The 27799-nt window shown below is 52.4% G+C and overlaps 1 long non-coding RNA gene, 5 other non-coding genes and 2 pseudogenes across 6 annotated transcripts; 4 read left to right on the top strand and 4 right to left on the bottom strand.

Annotated features, from left to right (window-relative positions):
- Positions 1-4779: 4779 nt before the first annotated feature.
- LOC120393620 lies at positions 4780-4984 on the bottom strand (annotated as a pseudogene).
- On the top strand, positions 4896-6862 carry LOC120393608. The gene is made up of 3 exons (XR_005592092.1): positions 4896-4922; positions 5455-5551; positions 6836-6862. It is a non-coding gene; the product is annotated as an uncharacterized LOC120393608 (long non-coding RNA).
- LOC120393621 lies at positions 6803-6934 on the bottom strand (annotated as a pseudogene).
- Positions 6935-15902: 8968 nt separating this feature from the next.
- TRNAF-GAA lies at positions 15903-15975 on the bottom strand. Its single transcript has one exon. It is a non-coding gene; the product is annotated as a tRNA-Phe (tRNA).
- Positions 15976-17472: 1497 nt separating this feature from the next.
- On the bottom strand, positions 17473-17554 carry TRNAS-UGA. The gene has a single exon. It is a non-coding gene; the product is annotated as a tRNA-Ser (tRNA).
- A 3472-nt stretch (positions 17555-21026) lies between these two features.
- TRNAS-GCU lies at positions 21027-21108 on the top strand. Its single transcript has one exon. It is a non-coding gene; the product is annotated as a tRNA-Ser (tRNA).
- Positions 21109-22991: 1883 nt separating this feature from the next.
- TRNAT-UGU lies at positions 22992-23065 on the top strand. Its single transcript has one exon. It is a non-coding gene; the product is annotated as a tRNA-Thr (tRNA).
- Positions 23066-27522: 4457 nt separating this feature from the next.
- On the top strand, positions 27523-27594 carry TRNAG-UCC. The gene has a single exon. It is a non-coding gene; the product is annotated as a tRNA-Gly (tRNA).
- Positions 27595-27799: the final 205 nt, after the last annotated feature.

The following is a 27799-nucleotide window of genomic DNA, read 5'->3' as shown; positions in this document are numbered from 1 at the left end:
TCAGAAGGGGCTCCCACAGGGCCATGCCACCACGGATGGACCCCACAGCTCCCAGCTACTGTGGGTGGATCACAGAGCTCCCAGCCACGGGGGGTTGTGCCGATCGGGTGTCTGCACTAAGTTTGGCATCAATATGGTGATCCCGGGGAAGCTTGGGGTCCCCAGGTTGCCTAAGGAGGGGTGAACCGGCCCAGGTCGGAAACGGAGCAGGTCAAAACTCCCGTGCTGATCAGTAGTGGGATCACACCTGTGAGTAGCCCCTGCAGCTTAGACTGGGCAAGACAGTACCACGGTCTCTTTTTAGACACCCTCCATCCCCCGCAGAGACTGGATGGGGATGGGAGCACCATTGTGGGGACCCTGAACTGGTGGGAGGGAGGCACCATGTACCAGGGATCCCGAAACGCGGAACAGGGACACCCACACACCAGGTGTCTTGCAGCAAGAGCTGTGGTCTTGATTTACAAACGGCAAGTGATGGGGAATTTACCACCTCCCTTGCGGAGCTTGTTCTACTAGATAATTAGCCTCATGGTTAAAAAATGGTTATTTCCAGTTGGGATTTTCTGACATCGACTGCAAGCCAAGGGGATCTTGTTCAGTGTTTGTCTGGTGAATTAAAGAACACTTTAAATCACATATTCCCCCCTCTGGGAATTTGTAAAATGTATTTAAAACAGTGATTAAATCGCCTCTTAACCTCCAGGCAATGAAATCAATTGAGCTTCTTCAATCTCTCGCTGTAGACAGAAGAGAACAATGCACATTTTCCTTGTTTTTAAAGGCAAAAATCCTGATCTTTCCAAGGGGATCTTCTGCTTCAACTGTCAGTTTGGGGAAGAATTTGGCTTCCTGGGTTATAATCTGCCCGCTCGGTTATAATCTGCACTCTGAAGGGTCAAATTTAAATGAGGCCATTAGTGCTGCCCCCGTCTGGCCAGAGAGGGGAGCTCACAAGCAGAGTTGAAAGCTGGAGCTGAGAGGGACCTGGCAGGACACGCGGGGCACGAAGCCTCTCGCGTGGGATCCTCACTGTGCAGTAGGAGGCGGAGGGAAGCTGATTGTCAGGGCTCAGGGCTGCACCCTGCCATGCTGAGCCGGTGTCTGTGCTGAGCTCGGCATCAATCAGGAGATTCTGGGCAGTTTGGGGTCCCCAGGCTCCCACAGGAGGGGGAAGCAGGTCACCCCTGGAGCAGGTTAAAGCTGCAGGTTGACACTGGGGTTGCTGCCCCTGTGAACAGCTGCTGTAGCACCGCCTGGGCAGGACAGGGAGAGCCAGTTATACCCCCCCCCCCAGCCTGTATCGGGGGATGGGAGCACTCACACCCTGGGGACCCACCCACCAGAGATCTACTGGGGGGGAGAGTGGCCCCCACACCCAGGATCTTGTAGGGGCAGAGTTACCGGGACCCCTGGGCTCCTGGACGGGGGAGGGGGGCCACCAAAACATCTGGGATCTTACATGAGAGGAGAGAGGAGCCTGCACCCTGACATGAGACGGGGGCAGGGGAAGCAGAATCATTTCCCAGTTCCAGGCTGTCCCCGTCTGGCCAAGGCACAGAGCTCACAAGCAGAGTTTAAAGCTCCAGCTGCCAAGCAATAAAAGCAGCTGGGCTCCGTGGCTGGTGCCTGTGATCCCAGCGCCTGGGGAGGCTGAGGCCGGCGGGTCGCTTGAGCTCAGGAGTTCTGGGCTGCAGGGGGCTGTGCCCATCAGGTGTCCACACTAAGTTCAGCATCAATATGGTGATCCTGGGAAACTTGGGGTCTCCAGGTTGCCTAAGGAGGGTGAACCGGCCCAGGTTGGAAACAGAGCAGGTCAAAACTCCCGTGCTGATCAGTAGTGGGATCACGCCTGTGAATAGCCCCTGCAGCGTAGCCTGGACGAGACAGTGAGACATGGTCTCTTTTTACACAGACACCCCCCACAGAGCCTGGAGGGGGGGATGGAAGCACCCACAAGCTGGGGATTCTGACTTGGGGGGAGGGACGCACCCAAGCAACATGGATCTTGAAAAGGGGAACAGAGACACCCACAGATCCCGGATGGGGGCAGGCAGGGGAAACCACACACTGGAGCTAGTTCATGGGGTGGGGGACAGAGACACCCACCAGAGATCCTGGATGGGAGCACCCACATGATGGGGATCTTGAACTGGGAGGAAGGATGCACCATGTCCCAGAGGTTCTGAAGGGGGAACAGGGACACCCACACACCAGGTGTCTTGCAGCAAGAGCTGCGGTCTTGATTTACACAGGGCAGTGATGGGGAATTAACCACGTCCCTTGCGGAGCTTGTTCCACTAGATGATTAACCTCATTGTCAACACTACGAGTTGATATCGAATTTAGCAGCGTTAAATCGCATTAACCCTGCACCAATCCACACAACGAAGCCCTTTATATCGATATAAAGGGCTCTTAATCTGATATCTGTACTCCTCCCCGACGAGGGGAGTAGCACTGAAATCGGTATTGCCATGTCGGATTAGGGTTAGTGTGGCCACAATTCAATGGTATTGGCCTCCAGGCGCCATCCCACAGTGCACCATTGTGACCGCTCTGGACAGCAATCTGAACTCAGATGCATTGGCCAGGTTTACTGGAAAAGCCCCGCGAACTTTTGAATTTCATTTCCTGTTTGCCCAGCATGGAGTGCTGATCAGCACAGGTGAGCATGCAGTCCCAGAATCAGAAAAGAGCTCCAGCATGGACCATACGGGAGATACTGAAGCTGATCTCTGTATGGGGAGATGAATCTGTTCTATCAGAACTCCGTTCCAAAAGACAAAATGCCAAAGCATTTGAAAAAATTTCCAAGGCTATGATAGACAGAAGCCACAGCAGGGACTCAACACAGTGCTGAAACTTAAGGAGCTGAGACAAGCGTACCAGAAAGCCAAAGAATGAAATGGACGCTCATGGAGGGAGGGGCGACTGATGTCTGTAGCTATCCCACAGTTCCCGCACTCTCTGAAAACCATTTGAATTCTTGGCTGAGTTCCCAAAGCCTGAAGGGTCAAAAATATTGTCGCGGGTGGTGCTGGGTATATGTCGCCCCCCCGCCCCCCGAAAGCAAATGGAAAAAAATTGTTTCTCGCCTTTTTTCAATGTCAACGTATGTCTACTGGATTCTGCTGGCAGACGCGGTGCAGCAGCATCCCCTTCCCTTCCGGACGGCAGACGGTACAGTAGGACTGGTATCTGTCATTGTCGTCCCGCGAGTGCTCCTGGCTGGCCTCAGTGAGGTCGGACAGGGATGCCAGGGCAAAAACGGGAATGACTCCCAGGTCATTCTCTTCTTTAAGCTTTGTCTAATGGAGATTCAGTCCTGCCTGGAATATCATAGCAGCTGGAGACTACCCTCCCTTCCCCCCTTTGAGCTCTACTTGCAGAGGCAATAAAGTCAGTGTTGTTTCAAATCCATGCATTCTTTATTACTTCATCACACAAATGGGGGATAACAGTAGACCAGGAGAGGTGGGAGAGAAGGGAAGCAATGGGTGGGGTTGTTGCAGGGGCACCCCCTAGAATGGCATGCAGCTCATCATTTCTGCTGGATGTCTGGGGCTCTGACCTGGAGCCACCATTTGCCTGTCTGGGTCTTTAATTGGCTTACCTGATAGTCTAGACAGGACTGACTCTCTATTAGACAAAACTTAAAGAAGGGAATGACCTGGGGAGTCATTCCCATTTTTGTCCATGCGCCCCCAGCTGATCTCACTGAGGCTGGCCAAGAGCACCCATGACAGCAGCTGATAGTACAGTATAACTTGTAACTGTCATTGTCAATTTGTAAAGCAGCAGACAGTACAGTGTGGCTGGCAACTATCTTTGCTAATTTGCAAAAGGCAAGGGGATGCTGCTGTGTAGCGCTGCAGTACCATGTCTGTCAGCACCATTCAGTAGACATACAGTGACGGTGAAAAAAGGCTGAACGGGCTCCATGATTGCCGTACTATGGCGTCTACCTGGGCAATCCAGGAAAAGGCGCAAAATGATTGTCTGCCGTTGATTTCATGGAGGAGGATTGACTGATGACATTTACTCAGAATTACCCATGACACTGTTTTTGCCCCATCATGCACTGGTATCTCAACCCAGAATTCCAATGGGCGGGTGAGACTGCAGGAATTATGGGATAGCTACCCACAGTGCAATGCTCCGGAAATTGATACTAGCCTCGGTACATGGACGCACACTGCCAAATTAATGTGTTTAGTGTGGCCACGTTCACTTGACTTTATATAATCTGTTTCCAAAAACTGGTTTCTGTAAAATCGGAATAATCCCATAGTGTAGACGTACCCTGAGACAGCTTTAGAACCCTCTACCCACTATACGGCCAAGAGACAGCTACTCTCAGATCCTGTGTGGATTGTCTGATGGGCTTGGGGCCAAGAGCAAACTGCATACCCCCTGCCAGAGCAGGAGAAGTAAAAATAGGGGCTTCCTGAAAAATGGGAAGGGAAGAAGAGAGAAGCGGAGGAGCAAGTGGAAAAGGAAGAGAACATGCAGACACAGGACCCTACCTAAATTCTTAAATAGATTACAAGAAATAAAGAGAGAGCAGCATAAAGAAATTTAAAAAAATCTTTCAGTAAGTATTGAATTAGAAACCTTTAAAATACCATTTTCACACTACCTTTACTTTTCTTCTAAATTCTACCAAAACAAACTAAGACTTGCCCCTAAACAGAACTGCACAAAAACTTTAAATAAATTCAGATAACAGAAAAAAAACCCAAAACATTTATTTTTAAACTTGTTTTATAAGGACTAACCACTCAGTCTGTGTTCTCTTCCCCTCAGCTTCCCAAAAGAAAAGCAAGAACACTCATCAATAGCAGATACATTAAAGCACCACTATCCACTCACTTCATGCTCAGAAGAGAACACTTTAACTCCTCATCGTGGTTAGCAAGGTCAGACACTTTCAACCACACTTCTCTAGTATCAGAGGGGTAGCCGTGTTAGTCTGGTTCTGTAAAAGCAGCAAAGAATCCTGTGGCACCTTATAGACTAACAGACGTTTTGCAGCATGAGCTTTCGTGGGTGAATACCCACTTCTTCGGATGCAAGTGGTGGAAATTTCCTGGGGCAGGTATATATAAGCAAGCAAGAAGCAAGCTAGAGATAACGAGGTCAGATCAATCAGGGAGGATGAGGCCCTGTTCTAGCAGTTGAAGTGTGAAAACCAAGGGAGGAGAAACTGGTTCTGTAGTTGGCAAGCCATTCACAGTCTTTGTTTAATCCTGAGCTGATGGTGTCCAATTTGCAGATGAACTGAAGCTCAGCAGTTTCTCTTTGAAGTCTGGTCCTGAAGTTTTTTTGCTGTAGGATGGTCACCTTAAGATCTGCTATTGCGTGGCCAGGGAAGTTGAAGTGTTCTCCTACAGGTTTTTGTATATTGCCATTCCTAATGTCTGATTTGTGTCCATTTATCCTTTTCCTTAGAGACTGTCCAGCGGGAAGAAGCAGCGGGCATCAGCGCCAGACAGCAGCTGCATTCAAGCAATCCCGCCTATTCGGTGCCGGATTGGAAGAAAACATGGTAAAAATCGTCCTCCAACAATCCCTTTGGCAAGCACGTCTCTAGCTAAGTGCCAGCCATTTCTCCTGCAAAGACACCCTCCCTACTGCCAATCCCCGGCTACCCTGATTAACGTCGTAATGACTCGTTTTTTAAAACAAGTGGTCACGAAAGAAAATGGATCGGACCTTTTGCAAACAGCCTTTTTGTCAGCAGATGGCCACGTTCTTCACAGCAGTGGGGGGAGCACACTTTGTAGTTTGTACAGGTCGAGTTTATTGCCCGCCCGCGAGGCTCCCAGCACCCCTCAATTCCCTCCCGCAAGCTCCCTATGTGCCCTCTCCCATCCCACTCTTTTTAGGGACTCCCTGAAATTCCCCCAATCTCATCCCTTACCAGAGAATCTCTGCACCCTTATTCTCCCCATACCAAGTTCCCCACACTTCTTCCCACACCAATGGCTCTGTTCTCACCCCCATTCCCACTTCCCCATGGCAGGGACTCTGTGTTCCCTCTATTCCCCCATGCCAGGGTCTTTGTGTACCCTCCCTTCCCCCCATGCCAGGTTCTTCCAATCTCCATAGGACGAGGGGTTCTGTGTACCTCCACTTATACCCTTGCTTCATTTCAGGGCCCCCATTCTCTCCACCACTGTAGAGACTGTGTGCACCCCTATTTGCCTCTTCTCCCCCATTCCTCCCTCCTTCCCAAACCAAGCTCTCCCAGTCCCCTTACCTGCCAGGGGTTCTGTGGGTCCCATTTTCTCCTCCCCCACTTCCACCTTACGCACTGTATTAAGGGCTCAGAGAGGCTCTGAGAAAGTTGCATACCAACAAACTGGCAGAGCATTAGGGGTAGAAATAGGGGCTACTCGAAATGGGGGAGAGGGTGGAGAAAAGAAGAAAAAGTGGAAAGTGGAGAGAACTTGCAGAATTAATATGCATGAGTCTATAAGTTTAAACTAGAATGAGGGAGGACAAAGAGAGAGGACACTGCATAAAAGGTGGACTTAGAAGTTTAAGCAATTAGAGGTTCAACTAAGCAACTGTTTACATAAAAAACTGTTGTATTTTTACACTGCATTTTCTTCTCTCGTGCTATTAGAAAACTCACTGAAAAACACCCACATCCTCCCACAATACAGAAGCAATACATATACTAAAAATTAGTTACAATCACTACATCCCTTCTCTAAATATACACATCAGAAACAGAAGTTAAACACCAACTTCCAAAAAATGTTTTTTAATGTAGTTTATACAGACTAACCACTCAGCCTGTGTTCTTTCCCTTCTACTTCCCCAGAGAGAAGAAAGAAAAATCATCAATAACAGACAACAACTGCATCAAAGCAGTACTGCTTACTCGCTTTACACTCAGGAAAAAGCACTTTAACTCATCCTCCTACTTGTCCCTGCCAGCAGGTAGGGGATCTTGGGGGACAATTACTGCACTGGTGGGGTGCAAAATAAACTTTATTAAGAAAATGCAAAAACAGGGAAAATTCAATAGTGAGGGGTGTGGGGTTTGTTACGGTAGACAATTGGGGAGGGGTTTCTTTTGGTGAACAGTAGGGGGGTTTCAATAGTGGGGTACAATACAGTAGGATACAACATGGTGGGTAACCAATTAACACAGAAATATAAATGTAACAGGTAGCTAACAATTTCTATGTAAAGGGTGTGTCACAGCAGCATATAACCAACTAACAGGTTTCAGGGTAGCAGCCGTGTTAGTCTGTATCCGTAAAAAGAACAGGAGAACTTGTGGCACCTTAGAGACTAACACATTTATTTGAGCATGAGCTTTCGTGAGCTACAGCTCACTTCTTCGGATCAGGGCCGCCCAGAGGGGGGGGCAAAGGGGGCAATTTGCCCCAGGCCCCGGGCTCCGCAGGGGCCCCCAAGAGAAGAGCGGAGGCTCCCACCTCCGCCCCTCTCCGGGAGCCCTAGCGCATCAAGCGCCGAGTCTCCGGCCGAGCCCCTGAGCCCCGCCCCGAGCCGCGTGGGGAGGGGGCGGGGCTGGGAGCTCCAACGGGGCCTGAGCCCCGCCCCGATCTGAGCCGCATGGTGAGGGGGTGGGGCTGGGAGCTCCAACGGGGCCTGAGCCCCGCCCCGATCCAAGCTGCGTGGGGAGGGGGCGGGGCTGGGAGCTCCAACGGGGCCTGAGCCGCCCGATCCGAGCCGCGTGGGAGGGGCGGGGCTGGGAGCTCCAACGGGGCCTGAGCCCCGCCCGATCCGAGCGCGTGGGGAGGGGCGGGGCTGGGAGCTCCAACGGGGCCTGAGCCCCGCCCGATCCGAGCCGCGTGGGGAGGGGCGGGGCTGGGAGCTCCAACGGGGCCTGAGCCGCCCGATCCGAGCGGCGTGGGGAGGCGGGGCAGCTGCCTCCGCTCGGCGTGGAGCTCACAGCCCCGTCCCCTCACCACGCGGCTCTGGCGGGGCGGAGCTCAGGCCCAGCGGCGGCAGCGCTCGGTAAGGCCGGGGCCGGGGCGCGGCGGCGGCGAGGCGGGGCCGCTGCCGGCCTGGCGGGAGAAGCCGGGGCCGGGCGGGCGGGCGAAGCCGGGGCGGGGGCGCGGCGGGCGGCGGGGCGGGGCCGGGCCGGGCGGGCGGGAGAAGCGGGGCCGGGGCGCTGCCGGCCTGGTGGGCGGCCGGGGCGGCGGGCGGCGGCGGGCGCGGCAGGCGGGAGAAGCGGGGCGCGGCCGGGCGGGGCGGGGCAGGCGGGCGGGAGAAGCCGGGGCCGGGGCGCGGCGGGCGGCGGGAGAAGCCGGGGCGGGGCCGCGGCGGGCGGCGAGAAGCCGGGGCGGGGCCGCTGCCGGCCTGGCGGGCGGCCGGGCGGCGGCGGCGGCCGGCTTGAGCGGCAGGCGGGAGGCGGGGCAGCGGCGCGGCGGCGGGCGGGAGAAGCCAGGGCGGGAGGGCCGGGCGGGAGAAGCGGGACCTGCCGCGAGCGCAGCTCGGTCTTGGCGGCGGGGCCCCTTCCGTTCGGGACCCGCCGCCAAAGTGCCCCGAAGACCCGCGGCGGGTCCCGGAACGGAAGGGGCCCCCCGCCGCCGAAGACCCCGGGCCCCCGGAATTCTCTGGGCGGCCCTGCTTCGGATGCATAGAATGGAACACACACATAAATATCTCCTGTCTGTGTGTTCCATTCTATGCATCCGAAGAACTGAGCTGCAGCTCACGCTAAAATAAATTTGTTAGTCTTTAAGGTGCCACAAGTACTCCTAACCAACTAACAGTTATGGATAAAATATGTTAAATAGGAAACAATTCTAGGTAAAAATGTGTCACAGTGGTGTAAATGTAGAATGTGAGGTGTATCAGAGGGAAAAAAAGTAACCAATGGGGTTTTATGCTAGATTGGGATGGGGGAAGAGGATCACAAGGCAAAGGCGCTGCGGAGGGAGATTTAAACTTAGAGAGACACAGAGAACAAACAGACTGTAAGTGACTGGGGAAGCCCGGGGGGGGAGGGGGGCTGGCAGTGGGAAGACAGACTTAATCACAGTTATACAGAACACAGCAAAATCTTATCTATGATCTAACTTAACCAAGACTACACAAATTAGCAAGTAACAAACACAATGCAACAATTCTCTAAGGCTAACTTAACCACAGCTATGCAAAATGAAATTACAATTTATCTAGACTAAAGGCTAAACCTAACCTAATGGGTGCACCTTATACTAGGGGTAGTTCCAGAGGGCACAGTGGTGTGTGCCCAGTGGTGGCTGCAGCAGTGGGGCGGCTGCAAGCAGGCTTATTTCTAGCAGCAAAGGCGCTGTGGAGCTAGAAGCAGATTACAGATACAGACCAAGGAGTTAGCTTGGGTCTGTCTGCTGGGGAAACAAGGCCAGCAGCTAAAATAATAAAATAAAAGTATAGAAAGTTTCTCAGAAGGATTCTTACCAGTCCCCAAGGCAGCAGCAAAGGCAGAGACAGGAACAGCAGCAGCATCAGAGGACACAGAGAGGACTCAATTCGCTTACAATAATCAGGAGATTTCCAGGCAAATTTCATTGTTTGTGGGAGGGGAGTTAAAAATGGGGGTATGCTCAAAAATAAAACAAGAGCGGAGAAAGGACCCCCAGAACCCCTGGCTGATCAGACCAGGCAGCAATGCAGAAACCTTTCTGAGGTCTGATCAGAAAATGTCTGGTTATAAAGGCAAACTTAGGCAGTTTCCCACCAGTAATCCTGATAGGCTCCCTCTGTCACAGGGGAGGAGACACAGGGAAAAACTGCAGGTAGGCACATGACATGCCTGGGCAAGTTCTGAGCTCACAGATATGACTCATATGCTCAGCTATGTGGCCACTTTAGGTCTTGCAGCTCTGGACATTGCCTACCCTACACCAAGCCCAGGTTTAACAAGGTGATAACAGGACTAACCCTTTGAACAGGGCAGTGGTCCCACTTAGCACGCAGCACAAGTGGCCATTCCTTTGAGAAGGGCAATGGCTCTTGGCAAACGACTTAAGGGGCCCTCCCTTTGAGAAGGGCAGTGGCCCTGGTAAACAACTTAACAGCCAGGGAGGGGCGGCCACAGGAGGAGAACAAAAACAAAATGGAGTAAGGGGACAGCTGTAAGAAACAAAATGGAATAGGGGGATAGCTGTAACAGACACTACTTAGGGAGACCAATCACTTTGTGTTAAAACAACCTCCCACGGCTATAGTCTAACGTCTAGAGTGCCTATATTTAGTGGTTACAGTGTGTAATTTAATACATCAAATCTCACTATGATCACAGAGACAGCGAGACTGACAAACAGCACACTGTATGCATGTTTCATTGTGGCACCTGACATATGAAGAAACTTTTTAAAATGCCTCTTTAGCTTCTGTTACAAATAAACGTCTTCTCGAATTTCACCAATCACTTCTTCTAACTAAGAGAGGAACACCTCTTCAGCCAATCAGATATTTCTTCCATAGCTTGTACTCACAGAGGCAGGACTAACAAACTGGAACTGGCTACGTTGGAATGACGCATCGGAACAGTTACGCACAAGAAGCACACATTGGAAGAGCCAAAGGTGCTAACGTGCTTCAGAAGAGATGTACACACTAAGCAATCTGCTCTTAAAGCAATGACGTCTGTTCCCCAGAGATCCCTGTTAGGCCTGCTCTACACTACGCGTTTATACCAAATTTAGCAGTGTTAAACCGAATTAACCCTGCACCCTTCCACACACCAAAGCCCTTTACCCCCAATCGGGGCTATTGCAGATTGTGTATTCCTTATGCCACCCGATCTTAAACCGGCTGCCCAGCTCCCAATGGGGTCCAAACTCCAAATAGATCCCTTTTACCCTGTAGAAGCTGTAAAATCCTGTGACCAGGGCAGCTGCCTAGCAGCCTGCGCATCTGCCTGCCAGCGCGAGAGCTCGTAAGGCACTAATCCGGATAGTGGTGGGTGGGTAGTAAGAGGATGAAAAGCTAGCAGAGTGGTGCAGTGGAAGTGTGCTGGGCCCAGAGGTCAGTAGATCAAAACCATCCTCTACTACCTGTGTGCTCATTTGTTTTCCCTCTGGGCCTTCAAGCGAGCCGGTGACCAGCAGAGCACCAAGAGCCTAGGCCATGAGGCAAGAGGTGGCTGAGGCGAAGCGGCGGCCTGCCAGGGAGCTCCCTGGCACCTCTGGCTGCCTGGGCTGAAGGCAAGAGGCAGGCCTGGGCGTGGTGAGGGCCTCCTGTCCCGGAATGAGGCTGCAGTGCTTCCTGGTCCCCTTTTCCCACCACCCCGGCAGGCGGCTGCTGCGGGAGAACACGAGGGAGGCTCTGGGGGCGCTAGGCAGCGCTGTGTGTGTGGCTGTCAGGGGAAAGAGCCGAGGCTCCGGACTCGACCTGCCATTGACTCGCGTGGCTCTGCGCGGCCGTCAGCCGGGGTGGGCCAGGCTGCGGACGTGACTCAGGCTTGGGCCGCATGGCCGTGCTTTCCTGACGAGGCGTGAGGCAGGCCAAGAGCTTTGCACAGCGTACAGGGAAGTGGGAGGGAGGCGTCTGAGCCGGCCTGTCTCCTCCGCTTCTCCCTTGCTCCTTGGGCGGAGGCGGGAAGGGAGCGAAATGTTCCCGGCTGAAGGTTTTGCGCTCGGCCTTGAGGATTAAACCTGAGCCTCCGGCACGGCTGCTGGGAGATGCGCTTTTGCAGCGGCCCCGACACTCTTGTAGGCAGCAGGTGAATCCACTGTGTCCAGGAGGAGCCTTCGAGGCGGCAAAGGGGACATCACAGCTCCCAGCAGACCTTGAGGAGCCCATGAGGAGCCTTCAGTGGCATCCCTGGGGGAGCATAACCCCCCCTCCTTTCCATTAACAGCTGCACTCACTGAGCCATGATACCACAGAGACACCTACCAGCAGCTGGTTTGCCAGGGCCGCTGCCCAGCACCCTGCAGCGCTTCCTGCCAGTGCCAGAGCTCACCAGGCACTAGGCCTGGAGCCAGGGCCACTAGGCGCTGCTGAAGAAAAGCCAGCAGAGTGACACAGTGGAAGCGTCCTGTGCCCAGCACACAGAGGTGGATCAATCAAAACCCTCTTCTGCCAGCACCAGGCCTCCTGCTTCTCACACTGGGCCTGCAAGCGAGGGGGCGGCTGGCACAGCACCAAGAGTCTAACCTGTGTGGCAGGAGGTGGCTGACGCCTGCAGCCTGCTGGGGAGCTCCCAGAAGTTATTAAGGGACAGAGACTCCTCAGTGCCCTTAGTAACAAGGGTTTGGGGTTCCCCAAGGCCAGTAAGGGGGTCACTATGTCTGTCTTATAACCCTGGGTGTCAGGTCGCAAGTCTAGGGGCTTGGCTACACTTGCAAGTTTGAGCGCATTAAAGCAGCCCGGGTGCCCTAACTCCTGAGGTGTCCACACTCGCAAGGCACATGGAGCACCTGGGCTCTGCAGCTGGAGCGCTCCTGGTAATCCACCTCCATGAGAAGCATAAAGCTCACTTTGCCTCGGCTGAAATGCCCAGGTGTGAGTGTGACGACGTGTTGTATTACTGCACTGTGACTGGCCTCTGAAAACGTCCCATAATCCCCTGAAGTCAAGTGCCCACTGTGGTCACTGTTTTGAAATCGGCATGCGGATATTCCCTTTCAAAGCTCTGTTTCCGACAGCCGGCTGCTTATCTGCTCCGGGACAAAGCAACCATTACTGGGAATGCTGCTGCCGATGATGCAGGGTGTGTGTGTGAGAGAGAGAGGTGGGGAGGGTGGTCTGCTGCTGTCCGAACACACAAGACAGCATGCTGACACACTCTCAGACCCCCAAAACACACTGTCTCTCCCCCCACATACACACTCCACCCCCGCCCCCCATTTGAAAAGCACATTGCAGCCACTTGCACACTGGGATAGCTACCACAGTGCACTGCTCTCTGTGGCATTTGCAAGAGCTGCTAGTGTGGCCATTCCAGTGCACTTGCAGCTGTCAGAGTAAACACACAGCAGCATTTTCCCTGCTGTGGTCTCCGAGGGCTGGTTTAACTCCCAGCGCTCTACATCTGCAAGTGTAGCCAAGCGCTAAATTTGCCAGGCCAACCTACATAACACCTAACATATTTGAACCTCTTCTTTTCACACGGTTGCTCAGTCTCATGGGCTGCTTTGTCTCCAGACAGATCCATTCTCTTTCAGAACAGCCTTGCTCTTTCTGTCTGTGTCAGAGTAAACACTCCCCTTCACTCTATTCTCAGACAAACACTAGTATTAACTGTTTGCTACTGATGGGTTTAGAAAGCATTTGTCAAATGGAAGATTCTGTTCCTGGAGGACTGTTCTGAAGATCCAGTACTTTATACAAGAAGAGAGGAGTTTTTCACCCCGGATGGGACTTGAACCCACAATATCTGGTTTAGGAAGCTAATGTTTTCACCATTAGGCCACTGAAGAGCAGTAGAAAGGTAGATGGAAATTCCCTCTCATAATTGCACATTTCTCACATTCACTCAGAAGCCAAATACCCCATTTAATCGCCTTACAGAAATGTCTGTATCCCCTGGCAGCGAGGCAACTGGGCAGGTCGCTGACAGAGCTGAGCACCACCTTTCTGCCAGCCATCGTTAGAGAAGAACCCCACCCTGGAGTCACCCCTCCCTCCTTCAGCACCTCCACGGCTGTGGCTCTGAGTGGTAGTAGGATGATTAGGGGGTGAATCCGGGACTGGAAGGGGGGTGAGGTCGGCCTGTAAGGAGTAACCAGGTGGGGCTGACCCAGGGGGAGGCTGTGGGCTGCTGGTCAGTTTAGATCAAAGCTGCACAGCGACCTGACACCCAGGGTTATACCTCGTCAGGAAAGCGCGGCCATGCTGCCCAAGCCTGAGTCACGTCCGCGGCCTGGCCCGCCCCGGCTGACGGCCGCGCAGAGCCACGCGAGTCAATGGCAGGTCGAGTCCGGAGCCTCGGCTCTTTCCCCTGACAGCCACACACACAGCGCTGCCCAGCGCCCCGAGAGCCTCCCTCGTGTTCTCCCGCAGCAGCCACCTGCCGGGGTGGTGGGAAAAGGGGACCAGGAAGCACTGCAGCCTCAGGCCAGGACAGGAGGCCCTCGCCACGCCCAGGCCTGCCTCTTGCCTTCAGCCCAGGCAGCCAGAGGTGCCGGGGAGCTCCCTGGCAGGCCGCCGCCTCACCCAGGAAATAAGGAAAAGGGGATGAATAAAGAAGTCAGGAAATAACAAGGAAATGAAGCAACAAAGAATCCTGTGGCACCTTATAGACTAACAGACGTTTTGCAGCATGAGCTTTCGTGGGTGAATACCCACTTCTTCGGATGCAAGAATAACTCTGAGCGGTATCCGAAGAAGTGAGTATTCACCCACCAAAGCTCATGCTGCAAAACGTCTGTTAGTCTATAAGGTGCCACAGGAGTCTTTGTTGCTTTTACAGATCCAGACTAACACGGCTCCCCTCTGATACAAGGAAATGAAGAGGTTTGTCGAACGGGTTTCTGCCCCATTTACCATCTTCTCAGCTACCGCTCAGAGTTAAAGACCTAGAGTCGACCTATCGGCATAAGTACAGATGGTTGGATGGGAATTAAAAGGAGCTGCTGTCACAAGTGTTAGGTGCCTGCAAGCAGCATGCAGAGCGTTTAAAAACACCGCAATTAGAGGCTCAGATGAAACGTTTGCCCTAAATCAGAAGCGACAATAGGACGACCAGCAGAACGCCACTCTAGGTACATGGCAGAGTAATGGAGGCCGTTAGAGGCAAAAAGTCATTCCTCAAAATTTGGAAATCAGATCCTAGTGAGGATAATAGGAAGGTGCACAAACTCTAGCCTGTTAAGTGTCAAAGTGTAACAAGTCGGGCCAAGAAAGAATCTGAAAAGCAACATGCTAAAGACACAAAAGCTAAGCATAAATCCGGTCAATGCGAGTCCTGGCCTGTCCCCGCAGAAAGGTGAACCCCCTCTGTGGCTGGAGTGAGCTCCTCTAAGCCGACCTCACTACAGACCTGCGCCAGGTAGTGCTCATTGTAAAAATGTTTCCTCTGACGGTTGGGAAAACGGGACCAGCGGTGCTCAGGCCGGCTGACATAATTAAAATCCGCCCCCCCCCAACAACAAACATCATGCAGCCCAGAGGAAGGGAGCCTTTGATCTTCCCTCTCATGCCTTAACTGGGGACCATACACACTAATATAGCAGTAACCAGTGCCACAGAGCACAAAGCCACCAGTAATGCCCTCCCTGGTTGGAGCTCCACCACCTTCTGTACTAGCACCGCGAATGTGAAAAACAAGACTCCAGCCCCATCGTTCTTCCCTGGCCAGGAGGCCCTTCCTCCAATCACCCTCTGCCTATTGAGCTACCCTAGAGTTGTTAATGTGCATTTCCTGAACACTCACCATGGCCAAGTCCAGCTGCTCCAAGGCACTGAACATCAAGCGCCTCCTCCTGGGCCCCCAAATCCCTGCCACCTTCCACAGGGCCACTTTTACAGATTCCCCTTCCCTGGTACTGCCCTTGCTCAGCTGCACAGAGGAGCTTCCATCCCCAATCCCTGCCTGTCACTGCCCAGCAGCCCGCGGGCACCCTTCCCGACGGTCACCCTGCCTTGCTGTCTTCCTGCCATGTTGGGAAAGACAGATCCCATCTCTCCTTGTTAAAAGTCAGGTGGGCCAAGTAGGGGCAGAAGCCCATTCTATGTTTTCCTACTGCAGAGCCCAAGATCAGAGACTCACCATCAGTGCCACCCACAGGGAGGCAAGTGGGAAGTTTGTTCCAGGCCCCACAGGGGCCCCATGAAAATACAATGTTGCAACTTTTTTTTTAATGGAAGGGGCCCCCAAAATTGCTTTGCCCCACAGCAGCTCTGCTCACCTTGGGTGCAAGTACCACTGGGCTGCCAGAGAACAAGCTGCCCCCCTGTACAAAGAGAATAAAAGAACCTGTCAAAGCCTGGGATTGAACCAGGAACCTTTAGATCTTCAGTCTAACGCTCTCCCAACTAAGCTACTTTGGCAGCCATGGAGCAGTATTTTGGCCTGTTGCTTCTCTGTCTGGGATGTTTTTGCAGCAGTTGCACACAAACAGGACGTCATTGGGAGCTGTCCATGAAGACAAGACCTGCTTTTGCCTGCCTTGCTCAGCTTGACTTGCTGCCTCACCCCGTTCCTGCCCTAGTGGCCGGGTTGACCTGGTGGTGGAAGGGGACTGGGGGCCAGTGGCGCGGGGAGGAAGTTGAGCTGGACCCTGAGCTAGACTAGACCCTGGCAGTGAGAGTCTGGCCACCACCTGCCGCCCCACCCTGTTGTCCTGGCTTCCCCCACTGGCGTCATTTCTGGAGGGAAGTGGGGCTTCTGCCTCCCCTCCCCGATTTTCACACCACAGAGGAGTGCGGACAGGAAAACGAACGGCTGCTCCACACCCCCACCGGAGGAACCCGGCGCCCTTAGCTGTGGGGAGTAAGAAGTGGCTGTTGGCTGACAGGGCCTGTCCCAAGGAGCTGGAACAGCAGCTGCCGCCCTCGGCTCCAGGCTGTGGGAATTGCTCATTGCCTGGCTGCATGGGCGGCTGCTGCTCCGTGCTCTGGAGAGCGTCTGTATTGCTCTGTCAACCCCCCGTCTTCACTGAGCCGGTCTGGTAAGGTCCCAAGTGCCCCCTCCGGCCTGGCAGCTGAGAGTCTGTGCAGACATCAGCCCCCGCTGCCAGCCCCACAGGCAGCAGCAGTGCCAGCCCCCCAGCACCACAGGGGCACTCGATGCACTTCCTGAGGGGAAATGGCTCCTTGGCGTCCAGCTGCTAGAGTGAGAGCCAGGAGAGAGCAGTGTCTGGCTCACCTTGGGGGAGACAAGAGACCTGGTGAGTGCGGATCTCCCTCAGCCCCCCCCACAAGGCTGGTCAGTTTTATTGTCACTGTGATAGTCGGTGCTTCCCTTCAGGGCCGGCCCTAGAGGGATCCGGGGTATGGGACAAATCCCCCCTTTCCTCCCCAGGCCCTGCCCCCCACTCCACCCCTTCCCCCAAGCCCCCACCCCTGTCCCATCTCTTCCCGCCCTGCACCTTCCTGCCCCATTCCTCTCCCTCTCCCACTCTCCCTGCTCCTCCCCCCCCCAGCGCCTCCTGCACCCCACTGAACAGCTGATCACTGGCAAGTGTGAGGAGCTTGTCAGCAAGGCCTGTAGTGGGTGGGGGGGAGCTGGCTGCCAGTGGGTGCTGAGCACCTTTTTTTCTCTGTTGGTTCTGCAGCCCCGTAGCTCCCATGGAGTCGCTGACTCACATGCTAGAGAGAGGAGCAGAACCAGGGCTATGGCTGATCTATGGGGCACTAGGTGAGTGGCAGAGGCTTCAGGTGCTGAGAGTTTGCCCGACCCCTCAGGTACACAGTGTGCGGGGGTGTCCCAGGCATCTCGATGAAAGGAGCAGAACAGAATTTACTTGGGGTGGGAGAGGGTGAGAGTGTCTCAGGGGGTTGTACAGAGGTATTGCCCGGGTGAGAGACTGGCTAAAACACAGGCCTCGCTGTGAGCAGGATTTGAACCTGCGCAGGGGAACCCTATTGGATTTCAAGTCCAACGCCTTAACCACTCGGCCATCACAGCTGTGAGCACAAAACTGCCCCAATGCCAGAGAAACTGGTAAAGAATCACAATGCCCAGGCGTGAAGTCATCTGAACTACAGGATTCCCACAGCAAACCTGGCTCCCAAAGCACAGGGGGGATTTGGGGTTTGTTCTGTTTGCTTAGCCAGGTGCCACAGGAGTCTTTGCTGCTTTTACAAATCCAGACTAACACGGCCCCTCTGATACTCCTAGTGACACTCTCCAATGGATCCCCATCCTCCACCCACCTTGAGCTAGGTAGGAGCGGATCATCATTATCCCTACTTGAGAGGGAGAAGCTAAGGCTGAGAAAGGAGAATTGACTTGTCTTAGGTCACACAGCCAGCCAGTGGCAGAGTTGGGAATAGGACCCAAGAGCCCTGATTTTCAAACTAACCATCAGATCTTGAATTTCAAACACTGAATGACCTGAATAAAGTGCTCTCAGATGAGCTCCAGACCAACAACAGTGCACAGTAATTATTCAGCAAGTATTTGAGGAGAACTGCAATGTTAGAGAGAATCATGAACTGCTCAGAGACCATTAATGCAGCAAAGCAGCAAAATTTGTCAACATATAACAGGTTCTGACTTATTTCCTTGGTCTTAAAAGAGAACAACAAGGACCTGAGTCTCCTCCCTGTCAATAACCCCCTGCTCAGCCAATCAGGGTAGAGACTGAGGACAGGAGGCTGAGGTTCTCACCAGAGAGCCCAAAGGATGGCCCAGGTCACTGGTGGGGATCACTGCCCGAGCACTATTTCAGCCCCACATTTTTGGGTGGACCTCCCACAGTGGGAGCTGCAGAGCACTCCCCCGCAACACACACACACACACACACACACACACACACACACCGCTCCTGGTGTTGGGAGGGGAACAGGTGAAAGGACAAAAGAAGCAAGAGACAAAGAGAAAGGAGGAAGGGATGGATGGAGGAAAAGGTGAAACAGAAAGGACAAACCCTAATGTCCCCACTGATTCTATGGGACAAAATCCCAGGTGCGGAATAAAATTCTGCCTCCTTAAGTTTGTGTTTTCCATGCCTAGAATTCAACTGTCACCAGATGGATCAGACCGAACAGGTTTCAAACCTCAAGGAGGCTCTTACCTTCTAAACAGGGATGGCTGTTTTCAAGTAAAATCACTAAAAGGGAAGGAGAAAACTCGAAAGAGGTTCCTCCTGGCGCTCAGGTACGTGAACCCCAATATTCCCCCAGTCCTCAAAGAGAGACCTGGAGAAGGAGACTTGCTGAAGCAAAGCCACAGGGTCTCTGAGGTTTCCCTGGCCCCTCGCCCCTGTCCTGCCTGGCTGATGTCAGCATCTCTCTGTGAGGTCACCACCTCCCCACCACCTTTGACCAATAGTCTGAGGTCCTGCAAAAGGCCTTTGTGATGTCACTGCCACACCCCTCCCTTGCTGGGCTAATGTCCTGCCCCTGGCCAGGCACTTTGGAGGTTTAAGCTACTCCCTGTGGATCACCCACTCAAGGAGCATTCGTTCTAGGCAGCAAGCCGGCTAGACAGGAAAACATCAGATGCTGCTCCCAATGCTACACTCAGCTTTTCAGAAATTAGTCGCCTTTATGGCCAGAAGAGACGATTAGAGCATCTAATCTGACCACTTGAGGATCACTTGAGCTGCAGTCAAGCACTCTACCGCTGAGCTATACCCCCACAATGACCTGAGTAGGGAATCGTGATTTTCAGGACTTTGAAGGACAAACCCTGATTCATCGAGCTCCTTTGCCATTCCCAGACCACAGGTGGTTTTAAAAATGGGGTTTGATTAAACTTCTTAAATGTGGCAAACACCACAGCTTGCACACCCACCGATATAGCTTCTCCCACTGACATAGCTGCCACCTCTTGGGAAGTGGATTAACTACACCCCCAGGAAAACTCTCTCCCCTCAGCATAGAGCAGTGGTTCTCAAGCTGTGGGGCAAGACCCCAAAGTGGGTCATAACCGTGTTTTAATGGGGTTGCCAGGGCTGGCGTTAGACTTGTTGGGGCCTGGGGCTGAAGCCAAATTTCTGAGCCCCACCACCCAGGGCTGAATCCTTCAAGCTCTGGTTTTGACCTCCCCTAACTGGGGCAGGGCTCAGGCTTTGTCTTCCCTGCCTCTGCTCAGTGGGGAGGGGCCTGGTCCCTCTTTCCAGGGCCATGGAGTAAGTTTTTTTTGGGCAGAAGGGGGTTGCAGTGAAAGGAAATTTGAGAAACGCTGGCATAGAGCCTCTGAATATGTCTAGACTTGGCTCCCTGTGGCAGATCAGACACGGAAAGTACAGCCATGGAGACACCACACACCAGCCTTGCCTAACAGGCAAGAATCAAACCTCCACAGAAAGACGCCTGTTGCTTTCTAACCCATCTCCCTAAGCCCTCAGCCACCAACACTTAACAAAGGGGCTTTTCTACACGATGGTTCTGGTCTCACTGAAGGGTCATTTCCAATTGTTTGCTCAGACCAGCATTAGGGAAAATGGTGCCCTGGGCAAAGCTTGTACTTTGGCACTTCCCCATTGCCCCTGGACGGTCCCCACTCCCCCTTTACCGCTAGCTCCTGCACTCCCACGCCTTGCACCTCCTTCACCCCTAACTCCTGCCCCCTCCTGTGCCCCCTTTGCCCTTAACTCCCTGGGCCACCAGCCATTGCCCCTCTCCTGCAGCCCCTTCACATGGCTCCAGTGCTGGGGGCCCGCACTTGTTCTCCCTTTCCCTGGGCTTTGGCATCACTAGCCCCTGCTTAGCGAGTAGGGTTCAGTGGTTCCCAAAATGTGGGGCATGACTCCTAGGGGGACACAGAGGAACATGCATGGGGGCACCTCAGGGCCTGAGCCAGCCCCCATGGAGGGAGCAGCACTCAGCCCCACTCTGCCCCAGCTCTTCCCCAACCCCAACGTCAGCCTGGGGCTCTGGCTCCCAGCTCAGCCTCGACCCCCTTACCCCTGTCTGCACCCCTCTCCCCAGCAAGCAACAGCCCCACTCCCAGCCTCAGTTCTTGACTGCGGCTTCCAAGGGGCCACAGCCATGGCTAAGAGGGCACAGAGTGAAATGTTTGGGGACCACTGGTTTAGGGTGATGTTCTCAATCACTTCTATGAAGTCCAATAAAAGCTATTCCTCACCCACCCACCCCTCCATCAGGACAGTCTAGGTATGTTCTGCTGCCCTTCAATCATGCAGGAAGGATAATAACATTTCATTCCATTGAATCCTAAAGTGATTTGTAACCCACCACCAGCCGAAACTGGTCATTTTGGGAAAGCGGCCCCATCATGCTGCATACCTAGGCAGAGTAGGTGTGTCTGTGCAAACACGCTCTGTTCCTGAAGTCTTTCCCCCAGCTCCTCACTAGATGTGAGGGGGGAGCTCATTCAGCCCCTGCTTCTGCGTAGTATTTAAAAACTCCTTATTGGCCCTAGCTCTGCTGGCCTTAGATTTCTCCTCCTGTCCCTTTTTAACAGCTCAGATGAGGTGGCCGAGTGGTTAAGGTGATGGACTGCTAATCCATTGTGCTCTGCATGCATGGGTTCAAATCCCATCCTCATCGGATGCATTTAGTTTTCACCCCTCCTTTGTAGACAACCATCTCCCCCTTTGGTACAATGACAGCTCAAACGATCTTGCTTCTTGCAAACAAAAACCTTCTCAGAAACTCAGAACTCCCTTGCTTTAAATAAAATGTCTAAATCCCAGATTTCTTTAAAAAAGAAATTCTCTAGTGCTGTATTTCTTAGTTTTTATCTCAAGAGGTAACATCCTCATCTTCTCCCCAAAACACCCTGGGACCTGCCCAAATTATTAAAATACCCTCAACTCGAGCAAGGCCACAACAGTGAACCAGAGCTAGTATCTAGGCCAAGCTGTTCTGAAGGAGGCAACTCAAACATTTTCTCCCTGCTTCCCTTGGCCAAGTCTGACTGAGAAAACAAAATTCCCCAAACTGAAAATTTTCTGCTGAAAAACTAATACTAGTCTGTTTGGGGACTTTGGTTTGAAAGTATTATTGTTATTATTCTCTTCTGATTTCTGAGTCAGTTCAGTTCAGTCTTTTCCTCCAGGTGTGTTTCCAGCTGCTGAGTTGTGGGGGAGAGAGGCCAGGTCATGATGTCTCTTCCCCTCTTTCATAGTTTCCTCTGACTTGCTAGGAAGCTCCTTTGCTACGATGTGAGTCAATCAGTGTCCATTGTCGCTGTGCTATCTCGGAGAAGCCTGCATTGTACACGGTTCCTGGGATGGTCCTTGGGAGTGTGGATCCCTTCAATGGGCCAGCAGCGAGTCTGGCTCCTCCTTGTCGCACCTGAAAGTCTGGTGGGGCATTTCCCAACCTCATAACATATCTCAGTAACGCACACAGAGCAAAACTTCATAACTTCCCAACCAATGCGAGCACACACAATCCAACACGATATTAATGTTCAACAGATCAAGACTTTTGAAATGACACCTCACCAGGCAGACTTTGTACGAACCATCTCATCATTATATGAGAGTGGTGAATATGGGGCTTGCAGGGTGCTGCTCTGAGCACAGCGTGCCACACCTGGGCTTACATTGCAATGGAGACGTACCCTTAGAGTCCATCTCTCCTGGGATAAAGATGGCCCACACCTGACTCTCTGCCAATCCCCACTGGGCCCTGAGAAGTGTTGTTCGTGTTTGGATTCTATAAAGCAGAGGAGCAGATGAAGTTTTGCTCCCAAGGTGTGTGTGTGATTCTTTGGACAGGTCTACACTACAAAATTAGGTTGGTGTAATTACATGACTTAGGCTGGCAATGCAGTTCTATCAAGCTAATCCCGGTGTAGATAGCGGCTCAGCTGTCAGAACTTTCTGGAGCTATGAAAGGGGAGGTACCCAGCCTCTGTAGCAGGAATGCAGGGCAGGTGAGTTCACGGCAGGCATGGAGGGATACTGGTGGAGGCCAGTTATGGTGATATAATGACCAGCAGCATTTACACTGACATTTGTCACTTTAAGTTTGCTGCAAAAAGCACTAGGCCTCTCGTCGAGGTGGTTTTATTTTGTCACCAAAACAGGGCAATTTTGTCGCCAGACGTGGTATTGCAGTGTGTGCACCAGCCACAAGCTGCTGACCGAGGGAGCGTTGTGTGTTTTTCACGCATCTGAGCAATATAATGATGCTGAAGTAACCTTGTAGTGCAGACCTGGCCAAAGATTCTCTCTCTCTCTCTCTCTCTCTCTCTCACACACACACACACACACACACACACACACACACACACACACACACACACACACACACACACACACACACACACACACACACACACACACACACACACACCTTGCAAGGAAAACGTCACCTGCTCCTCTGCTTTGCAGAATCCAAACACAAGCAAAGCTTGTCAGGCCCCAGTGGGGATGGCAGGGAGTCAGGTGTGGGCAGACACTGTGCTGTTGCCACAGGCAGGCACCATGGCTTAGCTGGCTAAAGCACCTGCCTTGTAAACAGGAAATCCTGGGTTCAATTCCCAGTGGTGCCTTATTGACTAACTCTTGGGCAACCTGGTATTGGCTACTGTGGGAAGACAAAACACAGAGCTCTTTGGTCCAGCCCAGTATAGTTGTTTAAATTATACTCACAGGCACTGATAACAGACTTACTGAAAATTTGGGAGTTAAGAGCTGATAGGTCAGTGTTCCAGCCTGTCACAGATGACCCCCCTCCCTCTGGGACAGGGGCAGGTCTGGGCTCTCACACTGAATGGCTCATTGTGGCTGGCAGAACCTGTGGGCAGCTTGTTTAGTTTGTACCGAGGGTTGAGTCCTGCTTTGTGCACCGTGTGTGAGGATGAAAATCCTAAACTGCCCTTTGAAATAACGAATGCAGCAGGACGTGTTATTGTCTCTGCCCCAAAGCAGACAGACCAATGGAGAAATGCCATTGAGTCCAGGCTAATACTCCACTGCCATTTTACCTTGTTTGCTTGCTAAACTCCCTCCCAACCTTGAGGGCTCCCAGAGCCCGGTATTGAGCCTGAGCCGAGAGGTCTACGCTGCAAATTTACCACCCCATGGCTAGCCTGGGAGCCTGCACTGGCACGGGACAGCGCTGGGTGTTTCATTGCAGTGTGGACATAGCCCAGCATTATGTCTATACTGCCATTAACACACCCAAGTCACTATTCTCAAACCCTGGGTCAGTTGATTCAGCGTAGACACTTGGGCTTCAGCCCAGCCTCCAAGACCCCATGAGGGTGAGGTCTCGAGCCTGGGCTCCAGTCTGAGCCCAGATGTCTACGCTGTAGTTTTTAGCTCCACAACCTGAGCCCCAGGAGCCCAAATCAGATCATCCAGGCCAGCCGGGCCAGTGGGATTTTATCACAGTCTAGATGCCCTCTCAGGGTATGTCTACACTGCAATGTAAGCCCAAGGTTAGTAGAAGTCATGTCAGCAGCCCCAACACATAAACATTAACCACAAGGAAAGACCCACCCCCAGATAAGCTGGGCAGTGTCCTTCTCCCTACGGTTCGTAAGTCCAGCAACCAAAGTCCTTTAACATGAGCCATCCCCGCTCTGCACCCCACTCACAGCTGTTGTCCTTAGTCAGAGCAAGCCCAGAGGTGCCTCTGTACAGTTCACCTGCCATCCTGGGTGGAAAAGGGGAATATAAGAAGGCTCCATACTCACTATGTTGTCTAGGGACTCACTCATCCCTCTACAGCCACCCTGTCCTAAAGTTGGTCTGACACCTAAATTTTAGCATTGGGACCCAGACCCCAGCCCACTCAGCTTTGGAACCCCTGTCCCCTGCCTAGCAAGTGCTATTGAATTGAGGGTGAGTCCCTCAATCAGGGTCTGTCAAGCCCAGTTGTGCTGCCCTCGATTCACACAACAAGGATAACAACCCTTTATTTCTCCTGCCCCAATAACATGGAGACTGGGAGTCCAGCACCAACCACAAGTGATCATTTCGGCAAACAACCCAACCTATTTCCAACACACTGTAAAATCCACATGCAGACTCATACACAAAACCTTGCAATAAAATCTTCCTGAGCGGTCTGAAGCACCTGCTGCTGGAGGAAGGAGGAGCCGTGGATTGGGATTGAGGAGCAGCATGAGGAGAAGGGGCCTGTGGGTTGGGACAGAGGAGAAGGGTGAAGAGGAGCAGGCTCAGGTTGGGAGTGAGGAGCAGTGAGCATAGGAGGGACTGAGGTTGGGTCTGAGGGCACTGGGAAAAGAGGCGACATGGGTTTAGGCTGAAGAGCATCTTCATTTGGGGATCCAGCAGGACAGAGGAAGGCAGCAGGTGATTCTAATTCCTTAGGGATATTCTGTGTGTGTGTGTGTGTGTGTGTGTGTGTGTGTGTGTGTGTGTGTGTGTGTGTGTGTGTGTGTGTGTGTGTGTGTGTGTGTGTGTGTGTGTGTGTGTGTGTGTGTGCAGGGGAGGAACATGCTCTATGCCCAGAGGCCTTTATTCCTCCAGGCTGCAAGGACAGAGGGCTGTCAGGAAGTTGCCCCTTCAAACCACACACAAAAGGCCCTTCTGAGGAAAGGAAAATCCTGAAGAGAAAAAGTAACATCAAAGAGGACTCCAGCAAGACAGTGTAAGATCTTGGGGAGTAGTTTATCACCTGACCAGGGACTTGAACCCTGGACCCTCAGATTAAAAGTTTGATGCTCTGCCCACTGAGCTAGCCAGGCTCATAAAGAAAAACAGCAAGTTGGTGCAGAGGAGAAACTAGTCAAGAAAACAAGAGCGGGAAACAATATGGGAAACCTGCTGCTCTCTCTGGCCTGGTCAACACTACGAGTTTATATCGAATTTAGCAGCGTTAAATCGCATTAACCCTGCACCCATCCACACAACGAAGCCCTTTATATCGATATAAAGGTCTCTTAATACCGGTATCTGTACTCCTCTCCGACGAGGGGAGTAGCGCTGAAATCGGCATTGCCATGTCGGATTAGGGTTAATGTGGCCACAATTCAACGGTATTGGCCTCCGGGTGCTATCCCACAGTGCACCATTGTGACCGCTCTGCACAGCAATCTGAACTCGGATGCACTGGCCAGGTAAACAGAAAAAGCCCCATGAACTTTTGAATTTCATTTCCTGTTTGCCCAGCGTGGGCCGATCAACACAGGTGACCATGCAGTCCCAGAATCCAAAAAGAGCTCCAGCATTGACTGTAGGGGAGATACTGAAGCTGATCTTTGTATGGGGAGATGAATCTGTTCTATCAGAACTCTGTTCCAAAAGACGAAATGCCAAAACATTTGAAAAAAATCTCCCAGGCTATGATGGAGAGAGGCCACATCAGGGACTCAACACAGTGCTGAAACTTAAGGAGCTGAGACAAGCGTACCAGAAAGCCAAAGAATGAAATGGACGCTCATGGAGGGAGGGCGGCTGATGACTGTAGCTATCCCACAGTTCCGCACTCTCCAAAAACCATTTGAATTCTTGGCTGAGTTCCCAAAGCCTGAAGGGTCAAAAACATTGTCACGGGTGGTTCAGGGTATATGTCATTGCCCCCTCCCCGTGAAAGCAAAGGAAAAAATAATTTCTCGCTTTTTTTCAATGTCACCGTATGTCTACCGGATTCTGCTGGCACATGTTGTGCTGCAGCACTACACAGCAGCATCCCCTTCCCTTCCCTTCCCTTCCAGATGGCAGACGGTACAGTAGGACTGGTATCAGTCATCGTCATCCCGTGAGTGCTCCTGGCTGACCTCGGTGAGGTCGCCCAGGGGCACCTGGGCAAAAATGTGAATGACTCCCAGGTCATTCTCTTCTTTAAGCTTTGTCTAATGGAGATTCAGTCCTGCCTGGAATATCATAGCAGCTGGAGGCTGCCCCCCCTCCTCCTTTGAGCTCTACTTGCAGAGGCAATAAAGTCAGTGTTGTTTCAAATTCCTGCATTCTTTATTACTTCATCACACAAATGGGGATAACTGCAGCAGTAGCCCAGGAGGGTGGGGAGGAGGAAGCAATGGGTGTGGTTGTTGCAGGGGCACCCCCTAGAATGGCATGCAGCTCATCATTTCTGCGGGATGTCTGGGGCTCTGACCCGGAGTGGCTGTTTGCCTCTCTGGTTCTTTAGTAGGCTTGTCTGATAGTCTAGACAGGACTGACTCTCCCTTTAGACAAAACGTAAAGAAGGGAATGACCGGGGGAGTCATTCCCATTTTTGTCCATGCGTCCCGGCCGACCTCACGAGGCCGGCCAGGAGCACCATGACAGCAGCAGACAGTACATTATGACTGGTCACTGTCATTGTCAACTTGCAAAGCAGCAGATGGGATGGGATGGCTAGTAACTATCTTTGCTAACTTGCAAAAGGCAAGGGGATGCTGCCGTGTAGCGCTGCAGTACCGCGTCTGTCAGCACCATCCAGTAGACATACGGTGACAGTGAAAAAGGCTGAGCGGGCTCCATGGTTGCCGTGCTATGGCGTCTGCCGGGCAATCCAGGAAAAGGGCACGAAATGATTGTCTGCCGTTTCTTTCACGGAGGGAGGATTGAGTGACAACATTTACCCAGAATCACCCATGACACTGTTTTTGCCCCATCAGGCATTGGGATCTCAGCGAATTCCAATGGGCGGGAGACTGCGGGAACTATGGGATAGCTATGGGATAGCTACCCACAATGCAACACTCTGAAATTGACACTAGCCTCGTACATGGACGCACACCACTTAATTAATGTGCTTAGTGTGGCCGCGTGCACTCGACTTTATACAATCTGTTTCCAAAAAACAATTTCTGTAAAATTGGAATAATCCCATAGTGTAGACATACCCTGTGATTAACAACTTTGCTGGCTAATTGAAAGGCTTTGCTGGCTAATTGAAAGGCTGATGGTTCAAACCCAAGTGAAGATGGAGGTGTTTTTAGTGATGAGAATCCAGTACATTTTAACAGGCAGAAAAGTGCCTCAATGCTGCTCTAGCCTCATTGGGCAAGCATAAGTGGCACTTTTGCCAGATGCATTGGTGGTATAGTGGTGAGCATAGCTGCCTTCCAAGCAGTTGACCTGGGTTCGATTCCCAGCCAATGCAGGAAGTGACATTTTCTCGACTGGGAATTGGTTGTATTTCAGTCACGTTGTATCAGTTTATCAATGAAATGAGAGAATCAATGTCCTGCAGGTCATTCAACACACAGTGGAGGAAGAAAGGGGTGGGACTGTACAATGAGCTGTTGGAGTTATCTGGTATTACAATGTTTGGTTTATTTAAAAAAAAATATCTTTACTTCCCTCTC

The sequence above is a fragment of the Mauremys reevesii genome, unplaced genomic scaffold (assembly GCF_016161935.1).
Source record: "Mauremys reevesii isolate NIE-2019 unplaced genomic scaffold, ASM1616193v1 Contig26, whole genome shotgun sequence".
Taxonomy (NCBI): domain Eukaryota; kingdom Metazoa; phylum Chordata; order Testudines; family Geoemydidae; genus Mauremys; species Mauremys reevesii.
The sequence above is the reverse complement of the archived record's forward strand: the minus strand, read 5'-3'. Positions and strand labels throughout refer to the sequence as shown.